This window comes from Vombatus ursinus, unplaced genomic scaffold (genome assembly GCF_900497805.2).
Source record: "Vombatus ursinus unplaced genomic scaffold, bare-nosed wombat genome assembly UNPS02006779.1, whole genome shotgun sequence".
In the NCBI taxonomy this organism is placed as follows: Eukaryota; Metazoa; Chordata; class Mammalia; order Diprotodontia; family Vombatidae; genus Vombatus; species Vombatus ursinus.
This window is the reverse complement of record NW_020946557.1, coordinates 23586023-23601207: the sequence shown is the minus strand read 5'-3', so window position 1 is coordinate 23601207 and position 15185 is coordinate 23586023. Positions and strand designations below refer to the sequence as shown.

General features: G+C 38.4%; 1 protein-coding gene across 7 annotated transcripts in view; it reads left to right on the top strand.

The window, feature by feature from the left end:
* Nucleotides 1–15185, top strand: part of EPB41L2 (erythrocyte membrane protein band 4.1 like 2) — a 274065-nt gene that overhangs the window by 95717 nt on the left and 163163 nt on the right. The window contains exon 1 of one of the 7 annotated variants that reach the window (XM_027848545.1): nucleotides 4483–4568. The exons of the other annotated variants lie outside the window; for them this stretch is intronic. The gene's annotated coding sequence lies outside the window, so the exon portion shown is untranslated. Of the gene's footprint in view, nucleotides 1–4482; nucleotides 4569–15185 lie in introns of those variants that run through there. 7 annotated transcript variants of the gene reach the window in all.

The following is a 15185-nucleotide window of genomic DNA, read 5'->3' as shown; positions in this document are numbered from 1 at the left end:
TTGTGAGAATTTGTTTTGTTTGACTATGAATATTTATTACAAGAGTTTTGTTTTACTTTTTTTTTTTCCCCAAAGAGATGGCAGGTGGGAAAGAGAGAAAAATCTTTAATTGAAAAGTTAAATAAAAGGAAGTCCATCGAGCAGCCTTTTTGTTCACCAGCCTCATTACTCTAAAGTGTGTTCTACTGTATAGTGGCATCTTAATCATACTTTTTGCCCAACTACCTATTTTTGTACATATGTTTGCCCAAGTACATATTTTAAAAATGTAGTTTGGTATTGGTAAAATTTCTAGTCTTTTTTTAAAATGCAGGGGTTCTATAAATTGGGGTTCTTGAACTTCTTTAAAAACATTTTAGTAGCTATTTCAACATAATTGGTTTTCTTTGTAGTTTCATGTTTTGTTTTATGCATTTAAAAACATTCTGAGAAGAGGTCCAGAGGCTTCGCCAGATTGCCAAAGGAGCCTATGACATAAAAAAGGCTAAGGACTCCGGCACTAATTAATGGTGGTTCGGAGGTGACCTTGATTTTTCAAAGTCCCTGCCATACAACGCAAACTTTGTCAGGATCTTTCTTCCAAGCTGAAGAACCTTCCAGTGAAGTCTTGGTGAGGGACTGTGTGTGTTCTGAGCATCAACCTGACTCATGTTTGAAGAAGCTCAAGACTTTGATCTAGGTCATGGAAGGAGTCCTTCTGTGAAATCACAGGTTCTCCAGGTATATTGCTGGTCCATAGACCTAAGTGTTTTTATAAATCCCTACTTTCCTACAATCTCTATGTTCCTTTTCATTCCCTAATGAAAATAAAAGGTCAGAAAGTTTTTGGGGCCCAATTCTATTACAGTTGTAACACTTTTTGCCTTATATGATAAGGCGTATATGAGTCTAGTAATACAAATATGTGGTGAAAAATTTAATTTTGCACGTGATTCATGTGCAGCCATGCAAATTAATGCAGACTTAGAGCCTGGGAGAAATCTAACTGTGGGTTTAAGAAATGAACTGTGTGAGTAAAGAAGGGTTTCAGTAGGAAAAAAAGAAAAAGCAATTGATAACTCTAGGACTGTAGTTCTTGAAGCCCCCGATATTTATTATCACTAGTTAGGTTATAGCTTTTTCTACTGTGGAGGGTTGGGGTGAAAAATAAGCCAACAGAATTTTTTATGCTTAAAGATTCATTAAATCTTTAGGAAATATTCAGTCACTTGTGCTGTAAGATGATTGGTTGATAGGGAGGAGGATCAAGATTCTTGGAGCTCTTGACTGAAGACTTTTTTTTCCCACTGAGCTTCAGCTTCTGCTTTTTTTTCCTTTCTGTGAAATACAGAGGTGTTCTGAGACAGTCCTTAGAAATATGCCTTAGAATTGTGATGTTGGTGCTTTTTTTCCCCTTGTGGAAGGGATAATTGCTTTTCAGATGGAGGCTTGATGAATAGAGGTGGGAAGTGTGAAGAGGAGGGAAGACTGAAAGAATCTCTGTCTCACTAATTTTCCTTTCAGTGTCACTGATGACTTTTGTACTTACTCTAGCATTTTCCCAGCAATGGTCTGTGGGCTGAGAGTGACCGAGCAGATTGCTGCTGACCCTCGTCATCCCCCTTTCCTGTTCCTGCCTTGTCTCTGTGTGCCATAAAGTGGTGGGTGAGATAGAATGAATCAGAATGAAGAAATGCCAACCCAAAATTTTCCTGGGGCAAAATTGAATTTTTAAAACCCACCTATGACAGTGTGATGCCAAATTAAGGTCTATACTGTATCATTTTAATCATATCTGTGACCCTTGTGTGTTCTTTAATAGATGGAGACAATAAATGGGAAGCCAGGTGATGCAGTGGGTAGAGTGCCAGGCCTGGAGTCAGGAAAACTCATCTTCCTGAGTTCAAATGTGGCCTCAGACACTAACTAGCTGTGTGACCCTGGGGAAGTCACTTCACCCTGTTTGACTCTGTTTCTTCATCTATAAAATGAGCTGGAGAAGGAGACGGCAAATCACTCCAGTATCTTTGCCAAGAAAGCCCCAAAAGGAGCCTTGAAGAGTTGGACATGATTGAAAAATGACTAAACAACAACACATCATGTAAGAGAGAAAGATAAAAATAAAAAAGGCATTAGAGTTTGTAAAGAAGAGTGATAAGGTCAGTAAAACAGAATTAAGAAGAGAGAAAAGTACACATGGTAGAGTAATAGAATGCCACCAATAAGTAATTGCTTCTGTGATAAATGTATAGTCATAGTCATTTTGACATAATATTATTCTCATAACTTCTATTGAAACATTGCTCTTGCTTTTTATCATTCTGTCCTAAATTTGCCTTCCTTTTGGCTTGTCACATTCTTTCTCTGTGACTTGGTATGTGAGATCTTTCTTGCTTAAATATACAAACTATTCCATTTGTGATAAACTTTTGGCTTTTATTCTGTAATTTTGTAAATATCCAGATAAAATGAGCTCCCTCCATTTTTTAAAGTTACAGTTTATTCAGCACGAGCACTTTTGCTTATGATTTTTGTTTTTTGTTACCATTTTAAGAATTACCAGGTACCTTCTCTGCTGCAGCCCAGTGTAATAAGCAGGCAGAGGTATATAGGAAAGTTATAAAAAGAATGAAGGTATGTAAATGGAAATCTGAGTCTTTGCCTTACTGATGATATAAAAATGTAACAACTTCTTTAAGGAAGATGAAGAAATACATTTTGCTTTCTGAAGTATATCAACAGAAGATTGTATGAGATGTTAAAAGAGAAAACTAGTTATTTCATAAGTCTCTTATTTATATGATCATAGGTTTGGAGAGCAAAGGGATCTTAGAGGCTGTTGAGTCCACGCCTTTGTTTTACAGAAAAGGAAACTGAGGCTGAGGGGAGGTTAAATAACTTGTCCAGGGTCACAGGGCTGTTAAGTTACTGAAGTGGGACTCAAACTTAGTCTTTTGGACTTCCAAGTTTAGTGTTCTTATCTGCCCCAACCAACCACTCCTCTTCCCTTGAAATTGGCTCCTTCTCTCCTCCCTTTCTCTCCTTTTAATGACAGTATATTTCCTTTGGTCAGAAAGTTATAGTCACTTATCTACTTTTATTCAAATAGTCTTCAGGTTAATGTTAGTTGATAGCAGTGGATTGCATGTGTCATCATTTACTTTTGATTATACATACATACATATATGTGTGTATATATATGGAGAAAGAGAGTATAGATGAACTTTTAGAGTTCATGACTGCTTTTTCACATAATGACAGATTTTTGCTGTATAAAACTGACTCTTATGTGACCTGATATAAAAATATTATTTTTACAATAAGATGGTTGATATGTATATAGTAGCTAAAAATAAGTATTTAAGTTAGAGGCTGAAATTGTTTGGACATCCAAATATGGTTCTTGTTTGCATGGTGCCCACTGTGGTATTAAAGCGTAACACGTGATGGCATAATAGTAAGCTAAGTGGGAATTAACCATACAATTTTAGCTCGAGACTTTTGAGATTATCTAGTTGGAACACCTTTGTTTTGCAGAAAAGAAAACTGAGATCAAGATGAGAGAAGCAAGGTGTGCTAGGTCATACAGCAAACCAGCGGCAGAGCCGAGACTAGAACTTTGGATTCTTGACTCCCACTTTAGTGTACTTTCCATAGTGAAGGCCAGGCCTAGTGGCTGTGGTACTTGTACCCACTGCTGCTGCCAGATGGTGAAATGCCTTTGATTGTCATCCTCCAGAGACAGGGTACCTTTCTGGGAGAAGTGAATGTGAGCCCAGGGGAAGAGAATGGCTTACAACCAACTTATGGTGATGGTGGGAATTTGCCCTGGACTTACGAAAATCAACGAGGGAGATTTCCTGTGGCTTTAAAGAATTTTCTCTGCAATAATGAGCTGTTTAATGACTAGAACCCCCCAATTATTGGTCTGCTGTCTTGCATACCACAGAAGTAATGACAACTTGCATTTTAAGTATCTTTTAAAAAAATCAAAGTGGCAGGAAATTGATTCAGTGCCATTATCAAAAACTACCCTTGTGTTTATGTTATAGGGTACATAAATAGATGAAGTCCCTTATTAGTGAGAGTGAGGGTGTGAAAGATGATTAGATGGTATCTTGTTTATACATAACTCTTTTCATGGCTATTAGCAGGGTAGATCCAAGGAACCAAAGCAACCCTACCCCCCTTCAAAAAATAAAAAGAATAAAAAAAGAAGCCAAATTCCCCCTTAACCCCAAAACAAACAAGAAAAAAAAAATCCCTACCGTAGTAGAGTACATTACCCTTGAAAAGGGACAAAGTTGTCCCATTCCAGCTGCCTTTATTTTAGCTAACAGAACTGATAACAGGAAAAGAGTGCTCTCTTGGACCCATGTGAATTTCCTTGCTGAGGAATGAAATGAATTGGAAGCAAGCTGGGGTTTTCCACTGAGCATGCCCTTCTCTAGCAGTGTCAGGGTTTGGGTGGGGTCTGTTGAGTTCATTAAGCTTTTCAAAGAGACTGCTGGATTTCCATCGGCTTGCCACAGTCCTCTAATAACAGGGAACAGCAGACAACTGACTTGATGTGCAAAAATAAAAACTACGTATGTATCTTTGAAGGGGAAATTTTTTTAGGAAATTACTTTTGGAGAACCTTTCTTTAGGAAGGAAGTTTGTTATGAGAATTTGAATCAGTACCCAGAAGGCTTTATAATATTGTCTGTAGCCAGGGTAGATCAGAACGGGGTGCGTATTGTTTGATGAGGGAGTTGGCAAACATCTCGGTGCTGTAGGTCTGTTTGAACAGTATATATTATGTTTTACCATTCTTTTAGAAGCCAGACTTGTTTCATGCCACCTGTTTGTGTGTAGATACAGATGGTGAATTTTTACTAAGTTGACTTAAGTATAAGCGATCTTCTCAAGCTTGATGAACAGTATATGAATGGGAAAACCCACCTGTTTATTTGTTTTCTTTGCCATTTTATAGTTGATTTTGTCATGGATATCACAAGTCATATTAAAAATACAGTATTTCCTGACCTCAACAGGTTTACTAAACATGTGCTGCCTTACAGAAGTTTCTCTTTTTTCTTTGGTTTGGATGGAAGGAGTGTGGTGGGGAACTCAGAACCACCAAACTGGGCTCTGTAGTTATCTAAGAACACCAGACAATAGCTCGTTCAACTTTCAATTCGGTGTATTAGTGACAGTTATCAGTAATATCATGCTAGATGTTATAAGGTTGGACATTTGTCACACAGTAAGTTGCAAATGGTGAAATACTGATGTTTATCCTTGCCCTTTTACTTTCATTACTGAATTGCTAGTCTACTCTTGACGATGAAGAAATATGAATGCTTCCTTTTGTTCAAGCCCCAGTCATCCTGATTCTATAAGAAAGCTAGCTTGATTTCTGGAGCTGCCGTCTGCATTTTATTTACAAATTCCATCTATATGACAGCCATACTGTCATAGAGCCATGTTTTGATTGTTGCCTGAACAAGGCTGAAAACACAGCTCTTGCCATGTGCGTGTGTGTATGTGGTCATTACCTGGGTCATAGTTTATTGTTGTCGTGGTAGGGATTTCTCCTGCATCGCTGAAGTAATTATTGTAATTTTTTCTGTGTGTAGGAGGCAGGGTTGAAGTCTTCCCCATTTTGCTGTGATGATTGCCTGTACACTGGAATGAGTAACTCTCTGGGGTAGAGACTTTTAAAAATGTTATCATCTCTGTTGCCTGCAAAGCTAGCCAAAAAAAAAAAGAAAGAAAAGGTCTCTTGTTAGAATTTATGTTGTGTGGACATGTGGTAATTATGAGGTACTTTGCTAACTGCATTACAGTAATGTAATGTAGGACTAAGAACATAATAAAGGGGATAGAAAGCTTCAGTTTTCTTGCCTTTTCTATTTTGTGTTTCACTTGAGCCCTGAAAAGGTGAAGTCCCTATTGTGTGATATCTGCTGCCACAAACCAAAAGTATTTCATGCTTTACAACTTCACCTCAGCAAGGATTATATTTTGCTTTTCTGAAGTGTCAGCCAAGCCCTATATACTGTCGTTAGAAGGAAATTCCCTTGGCTGTTCTAGTTACTTGAAGGTATTCAAGGTGGCTGAAGAAGTTGGTTTAATATAAATGGTAATGCCTCTCCCCCCAAAAAAGGTAATACAGTAGTAGTGTTTAATTTTTTTTGGAAAGTATGAAGATGGAGAGAGCCCATTGGGCATTCCAAATGTGTAATTTCATTACAGTTATGGTGTTAACTTTCCTGCCCTGGGAAAATTGCTGTTATCATTTGCAGACTTTGGAAGAAGGTAACAGTAGCACTGTTGTGGCACCATCTGCTGACTGACCAATGGAGTGGCATTAGTATGAGAATCATCTCACCTCAAGGCAGCAACATACAAGTTAAATTTGTATATCAATCTAAAACAAAGGTTTGTTTTTCTTCTATCATGAGCTCTTTTTGTCCTAAGAACCCCTTCTCACAATAATGTTTTTAAGTGTATAAAACAAATACATAGGATTACGAAAGAAGCCATTTATATTGACATAAAGATGTGTTATTTTCCCTACCCATGCTCAAGGACCCTCTGAAATCCATCCATAGACTCTTGAGTGATCTTTGTATCCTGGTCTGGAAGAAGTAGTATGCTTTGCCTTTGAACCCTAGTAAACTTTTATTTATTTACTGTCCTTTAATTCCATGTCTCATTTAAACCCTTGGGAGAGAATTGGCAAAGATGGTAAAGTTTAAAAAGTGAATTATGTTTTATTGATGTTATTGAGGCATTAATGCCCATTTATTACGGAGTAGAGCATTTGGAAGCTTGAGATGTGTTGAGCTCTGTTGAGCTCTCTCCAGCCTGGCACACTTGTCATAGTGTGGGAAGTTGATTGGCTCTGACAGCCTTTTGTCATGTGACCTCTTAAATTGTTGACTCTGCAGCCAGTACACTTATCCCATGCAGTTAACCTTGATGGATTTGTTGGGGGTTTGGAGAGGACCTTGTTAGCTGCTATTCATGTTTATTGACTGTAGTATTTTAGATTTGAATTCACACTGACAAAACATGCTACCTTTTGGATTTTTATTAGTATGTTGTCATCCGAGTGAATTGATTTTTCCTCCACTTAAAGTCCTACTCCCAAACCTCATTGTGCTGTGGAGGTGATTCTATGTCCCCAAAGGCTATGCCACTAGATCTTAGGTTCTGCCAAGCCATCAGCTAAAAAGACTCCAAGAGCATAAGCCCAGAGACGGCCTGTGTCTGTCATTCAAGCCTATTGTCTGTCTATGTCACCTGCCAAACTAAGTTAGGAGAGGCATATCTCCATCTGGGTTGTTAGAGGATGGATATTTGTAGGTACCAAGTCACTGATCCTGGGCAAGTTACTTGATCTCTCTTGATTGCATTTTCCTCATCTGTAAAGTGAGGGGATTAGACAGTAAATTTTTTTTTCTTTTTTTGTTTTTTGTATTTTATGGTAATTATTGATTTATTTTTTTGTTTTCAACATTTGCTTCCACAAGATTTTGAGTTCCAAATTTTCACCCCATCTCACCCCTCCCCCCACCCCAAGATGGCGTGCATTCTAAATACCCCTTCCCCTAGTCTGCCTTCCCTTCTATCTCTCCCCTGCTTCTCTTATCCCCTTCCCCTTTAATTTTCCTGTAGGGCAGGATGGATTTCTGTACCCCATTTTCTGTATTTCTTATTTCCCAGTTGCATGTGAAAACATGTTTTTAAACATGTGTTTTTAAAACTTTGGGTTCCAAATTTTCTCCCTTCCTCCCTCCCCACCCACCCTCATTGATAAGGCAAGCAACTAAATATAGGTTATATATGTGCAGTTATGCAAAACGCTTCCATAGTAGACATGCTGTGAAAAACTAACTGTATTTCCCTTAATCCTATCCTGCCCACCCATTTATTCTGTACTTTCTTTTGACCCTGTCCCTCCTCAGAAGTATTTGCTTCTGATTACTCCCTTTCCCAATCTGCCCTCCTCTCTGTCATTCCCCTACTCTCTTGTCCCCTTCCCCCCCATTTTCCACACTCAATTGAGTATCTATGTTATTCCCTCCTTAAGTCAAATCCTATGAGAATAAGATTCACTCATTCCCTCTCACTTTCCCCCTTTTCCCCTCCACTGTAAGAACCTTTTCTTTTCTGTTTTTTTTTTGTAGGATAATTTACCCCATTCTACCTCTCCCTTTCTCCTTCTCCTAGTATATTCCTCTCTCACCCCTTAATTTTATTCTTGAGATATGACCCCTTCATCTTCAACTCACCTTGTGCCCTCTATCTAGCTATCTATATATACATACTTATAATTCTTTCCCTCCAGCTACCCTAATACTGACAGAAGTCTCATGAGTTACAAATATCATCTTTCCATGCAGGAATGTAAACAGTTCAACCTTAATAAGTCTCTCATGATTTTCTCTTTCCTGTTTACCTCTTCATGTTCCACTTGAGTCTTGTATTTAAAAATCAAATTTTCTATTTAACTCTGGTCTTTCATCAAGAATGCTTGAAAGTCCTCTATTTCACTGAATGACCATTTTTTCCCTTGCAGGATTATACTCAGTTTTGCTGGGTAGGTGATTCTTGGTTGTAATCCTATCTCCTTTGCTCTCCGGAATATTATATTCCATGCCCTACAGTCCCTTAATGTAGAAGCAGCCAAATCTTGTGTTATCCTGATTGTATTTCCACAATACTTGAATTGTTTCTTTCTGGCTGCTTGTAATATTTTCTCCTTGACCTGGGAACTCTGGAATTTGGCTAAAATATTCCTAGGAGTTTTCCTTTGGGGATCTCTTTTAGGAGGAGATCAGTGGATTCTTTCAATTTCTGTTTTGCCCTCAGGTTCTAAAATATCAGGACAGTTTTCCTGGATAATTTCTTGAAAGATGATGTCTAGGCTCTTTTTTTTGAGTAGCTTTCAGATAGTCCGATAATTTTTAAATTCCCTCTCCTGGATCTATTTTCTAGGTCAGTTGTTTTTCCAATGAGATATTTCACATTGTTTTCTATTTTTTCATTCTTTTGGATTTGTTTTACAGTGTCTTGATTTCTCATAAAATCACTAAGCTTCCAATTGCTCTATTCTAATTTTTAAGGAAGTATTTTCTTCAGTAAGCTTTTGGACTTCCTTTTCCATTTGGTCAGTTTTGCTTTATAGGGCATTCTTCTCCTCATTGGCTTTTTGGACCTCTTTTGCCATTTGGGTTAGGCTATTTTTTAAGGTGTTATTTTCTTCACTATTTTTTTGGGTCTCCTTTAGCAAACTCTTGACTTGTTTTTCATGATTTTCTTGCATCACTCTCAGTTTTTCCTCTACTTCTCTTACTTGCATCTCAAAATCCCTTCTGAGCTCTTCAAAGGCCTGGGCCTGATTCATATTTTTCTTGGAGGCTTTGGATGTAGGAGCTTTGGCTTTGTCGTCTTCTTCTGGTTGTATGTTTTGATCTTCTTTGTCACCAAAGTAAGATAATGTAGTCTGACAATTTTTGCGCTGCTTACTCATGATCCCGGCCAATTACTTGAGTTTTAAACTCTTTGTTAAGGTAAAAGTCTGTTTCCAATGTGAAGAGTGTACTGTCCCAAGCTTCGGGGGTTTGTACAGCTGTTTTCAGAGGTACTTCTAGGGACCTGTAAATTTTCAGTTCTTCCAAGGTGCTACGATAAGGGGCAAAGTGTTTCCTCTCCACAGCCACAACAAGCTCCACAGCACCAGAGTTCCTCCTAGCCCCAGGACCGCCCCTCAGAACTGTGACCCAGATCCAAGCACTGGTAAAGCAAGAGATTCCTGCCTCAGCACTGGCAAAGAGATCCCTGCAATTCCCCCTCTGATCAGCCACTCGATTCCCCCTCAGTCTGTGGGCCTGAAGCTCAGGAAACAGTTGCTGTCCCGAGGGCACGCTCGGGACTTGTGGCTGAGACGTAGCTCCTCTCTCACTGCAGTCACAGACTTTTCCCACTGACCTTCCACGTTGTCTTTGGCGTTCCTGGGTTGAGAAGTCTGGAAACCGCCACAGCTGCCCGTGATTCAGTCCTCTGAGGCCTGCTCCAGGGTGTGGCCTGCGCACCCACGCTGCACTGGGCTCCTCTCCCAGCCCAGCGCAGTATACCTTTCTGATCAACCATCCAGGCTGTCTTTGGCTGGAAATTTGTTTCACTCTGTCTTTTTGTGGGTTCTGCTGCTTTAGAATTTGTTTAGAGCCATTTTTTTTAGGTATTTGGAAGGCTTTGGGACAGAGCTCAAGACAGTCACTGCTTTCCCCTCCTGACAGTAAATTCTAATGCCCCTTACAATTTAAATCTGTTATCTTGTGATACTATGATATGGAAGTTGTGATCTACCTCAGTACAAGAAGTGTTCATACAGATGGAGCCAGTGTCTTTGAGTGTGTTTTAAATACTTTAATCAAGCTTGTTGACTTATTTGTGTTTGTATGTGCCCCAGATCCCTAGGTAACTTTCCTAATTTGTTTTATTTTGGAGGGTGAAACAATATAGGCCACTTTCAAATCTACCCAATTCTCTAACTTAATTTTTAAGTAGGGCAGCTGGGTGGTATTGGAGTGAGGAAGACTTGAGTTCAAATGTCGTCTCAGACACTTATTGGCCCTGGGTGAGTCACTTAACTCTGTTTACCTTAGTTTTTATGGAAATGGCAAACCACTCCATTATCTTTGCCAAGAAAATCCCAAATGGGATCATGAAGATTTGGACATGATTGAAAAAACTGAACAACAACAATAAAAATTGGTTGGTGCTTTTATTTGTTAATTAATTAATTAATTTATGCATATATTCTAGAATTTATTAACTCTTCCCTCCCCCTTTCTATTAAACCAAAAAAAACCCCAAAAAACCAAACCCTCATAACATAAGAATAGTTCAGCAAAAGTGATTCCCACACTGGACAGGTCTCAGTTCATTTCTCATTCTAAATTTTAACTCCATCTCTTCTCTGGAAGAAGGTGAGTGATGTGTTTCATCTTAAGTAATTTGAACTTGTGATGTATCATTGTATTGATCAGAGTTCTAAAGTCTTTTAAATTGCTTTTCTCTATAATGTTGCTATCATTTTATACCCCCAGCTCTTCTCACTTCACTATGCCTCAGTTCATAAAGGTCTTCCCAGTTTCCTCAGAAACTTTTTTCCTCAGTCCATTTTGTCATTTCCCATAGAGCAGTAATATTCCATTAGATTTGTATGTTATAATCTGTTTATTTCCCACCAAGTGGTTCCTCCCTTATTTTCCATGCTTTGGGGCCTGCCAAAAGAGTTACTATAAGTATTTTTGTATATGTAGACATCCCTTTCCTCTTTGGCATATAGGTCTAGTCCTGATATTTCTGGGTCTAAGTTTTTATGCAGAGTTTTTATAACTTTTAGGGCATAGTTCCAAATTGCTTCATAGAAAGGCTGTGCCAATTTACAGTTCCATATTGGTGCAAGTTGAATAGGTTGAAGCTTCTCCCTGAAAAAAGAGCTATTTTTTTAATACCAACATTTTCTCGTGATGATATATGACTCTATCATGGACACTATATTCTTAAAAGAATTGAAATGATCAATGGGACTTATACTGTTATAGTATCTTCATAATCTCAAGAGAAAGCAAGGAAGGTATCCCCCAGCACATTGGGTGAATGCCCTGCATTAGACTTAAGGTGGGATATGTATAATGTGGGCAGCTTGGATGGGTTATGTTATGTGTCATTGGGAGCAGTACCCACATCAGTGATATTACAGATTAAGTTGAGTAGTGGTTGTTTTAAGACATTGCTCTTGCCATTACTGTTGATTGCATTTTTATACCCCCTTACCACCCCCCCACCCCCAGTGCCTCCACCTCCAACCTGTTATTCTGCCTAGCTGGGCATTTAAAATTCTTCCACAATCTTGACTTCTGCATTTCTAGTTATATTTCATACTACTCCCCTTCATGAACTCTTATGGACTCCTTGCAAATCTTCAAACTCAGTACTCCGTTTCCCACTTAAATATATTCACATAAGCAGTTTTCTGTGCCTAGAATGAACTCCTTCCTCATCACTGTCTCTCAGAATCCTTATCCTTCAACACTTGACTTGGGTGCCACATCCTTCATAAAACTTCCTATTTCCCCCCTCATTTCCGGTAGTTAATGTTCTCTCCTAATTTTCTTTGTATTAGATTTAGTTGTATAGATATTATATTACATCAGTAGAAAACAATCTCCCAGAGGGCATTGATTTTCATTTTGATTTTGTTCCCCTATCACTGAAAATGGTACTTTGCTCATGTTGTTGTTTCCAGTTGTGTCCAACTCTTTGGGACCTCATTTGTACCCACCTTGCACATAGTTGGTGCTTAATAAATGTTTTTGAAATTTGTTGAATTGTTCCCAAACAATTCTTTTAAAAGTAGCATATTGGGGGCAGCTAGGTGGCACAGTGGATAGAGCGCTGGCCCTGGAGTCAGGAGGACCAGAGTTCAAATGCAGCCCCAGACACTTGATACTTACTTAGCTGTGTGACCCTGTGTCACATAACCCCATTGCCTAGCCCACAAAAAAAAAAAAAAGGTAGCTTATTGGTGGATATGTGTAAAGAATCAGGGGAAAAGACAATTTTTTGGTTTAGAACTTAGTTCTAATTAGCCTGTTCTAAGCCAATTTAATTTGTGCTTGTTTATTGTTGGTAAGGGTCTGCTTGATGAATGGATTATAAATGTCCCTGGAAGGAGCCTAACAAGCCTCATACAAAACTTTATTTTTAGTTTCTCTTCTTGTAAAGTAGTGAATAATGTGACCAGAATAAATGTCTCCGAAGTCATTATAGCAATCATAAAAAAAAAAAGACATTTATTGATAACCCAGAAGATTAGAGTAGTCATCTACCACATTCTAATGGGAGAAAGTAGCTTGTTTGCTCCTAAAATTCAATAAATGAAGCAAACATTTATTAAGTTCCTACTATGAACAAACAAGGCACTGTGCTAAACCAGGGAGAGACCTAGTTAAGATACAGTATATAGGCGCAGGAAGCTTATTGCCTAGTGGGAAGAGAAAACACGTACACACCTATAATACTAGTCAGAATGTGCTTAGTGCTTAGTGTAACTACGAAGTGCTCAGAGAGCTGAGGCTTTCCCTTCTTCAGGTCTTCACTTGAGGGAAATGGAGCAGATGTTATTTAGGGGAGAGGTAAGGACAGGAAGTGTGATGGTATCTTTGTTCTTGCAGTGACAACTTTTGTTCCCTATTTCCTCTCCCCTAATGATTGAGTAGGAGGAAGCTACTGAGTAGTGGGGTGGGGTGTGTGTGTGTGTGTGTGTTTTTCTCTCTCCCCCCATTCCCCCCCCCAATATTGCTCTCGAATATTAATACCCTGACTCCTAGCCTTCCACACTGTGAACAGAAATAATTTCCTTAGCCTGCTTTTATGTGGGTCAGTAACAATGAGGAGTGGACACTTTTTCTTTTCTCCATAATTGGTGGAAAAGAGGGAGAGAAAAAAAAAATCTGTCAAGAATTTTTAGCATACTGGAGGCACTAAGGAAAAATGCAATCTCTCCTTGAGGGCAGGGCTGTCTAATTTTCCCATTTCTCATTCTACAGCAGACTTGCTTCACTTCATTCCTCTGCAGAACCCCACTGATTCTGTCTCTCCCAATTGATGGTGGGGCAGGGTATTGTCAGGTTGTTTTTCATGAAGCTTTCTTATTTATAATCTGACAGAAATCCATTTCCTTGAGGAGGTAGAGATTGTCTTAAGTCATCATATGGTAGGAATTCAGTTTCGTTTCATACCTTTCCTATTTCATGAATGTGACTGAATTGGAATAGACTGAATAGTTTCGTCAGGTTCATTTTGGGGGCTGGATGTGGTGGATGTGGAAGTAACATTTCAGTTATTCATGAGGCATATTTTGTTCTTAATTTTCTATTTACGTATCCTTTCTCTCCAACAGACTATAAATCCCTGGAGGACAGAGACTCTTTGTACATTATTCCCTTAATACTCTATGGTTCAAATAGCTTTTTTGCTGTTTGTCGCCAACAACATTCTATCTGTCATCTCCATGCCTTTGCACAGGTTGTCTCCAATGCCAGAAATTCAGTCCATCCTCATCTCTTCCTCATAGAATTCCTGGTTTCCTGCTATATGTGATCTTTCTTGATCTCTGCAGCTATCAGTGCATTCCTCTCGAAATTAACCTCACATCTAATTCGAGATTATTTTAGATATGCTTATATGTTCTTATTGTCCCCAGTCATAGAATTGAATTTTTTTGAAGCCAGGTCTTATATTCCCAGCACTTAGCACAGCGTGTAGCACATAATACATTCCATGAATAGTTGTTAAGTTCAATTGAATTAAAATTGTCTCCAATTGGCCATGGCTACAGTCTTTGTAAGCTCTGTTGTGTTGATTGACTGATGGCATGTTTCTTGTAACTGTTCACATAAAGAAAGTACTTATTTTGACACTGAGATAACCTTGAGTCAGAAGTGTATCATTAAAAAGTTGTTAACTTGGACAAACTTTTAAAATCTAGGATCATCTTGACAATTAAATCCCAAATCATGTGCTTGAATTCAGTCCGAGGGTTGAAGTGACTCACAGTGAATAAGGCTATATGGAAATCAGATAGCAAACTAATGGTATTATTTAACATTTAGCAAACCTTTTATTTAAGCAGCTTCTGTTAGGGGCGATAAAAAAGTGTAGGCAATGCAGGATTCTTGCTCTCATGTAGCATCTACATTTCTTGTTGAATGTTGGTAAATGTTAACTACTCTGAGCATGGTGGGCACAATATACAAAACCACAGTGTCGATCAATGCCTGTGGAGACTAGTTGACTTTACGCTGATCTGTGACTGAATGAACACTGGCACTCTCACTGTGACCATCTGGCTCACAAATGTTACAATGGCCTTGAAAATGGAACTGAGGGTGAGGAAATAGTTTGTCCATTAACCATCCTGGTGAAAAATGTAGCTATTGTTATTAAATTCTGTAACAATATACATATGGATTTACAAGGAAATGTGTTTTGCATGAATATACATGTATACCATACTATGTCAAATTGTTTGTCTTTGCAATGGGAAGGAGAGAATTTGGAACTCAAAATTTAAAAAAATGTTAAAATTATTTTTACATGTAATTGGGGACAAGTAAAATATTAAACTTAAAAGAATAAAA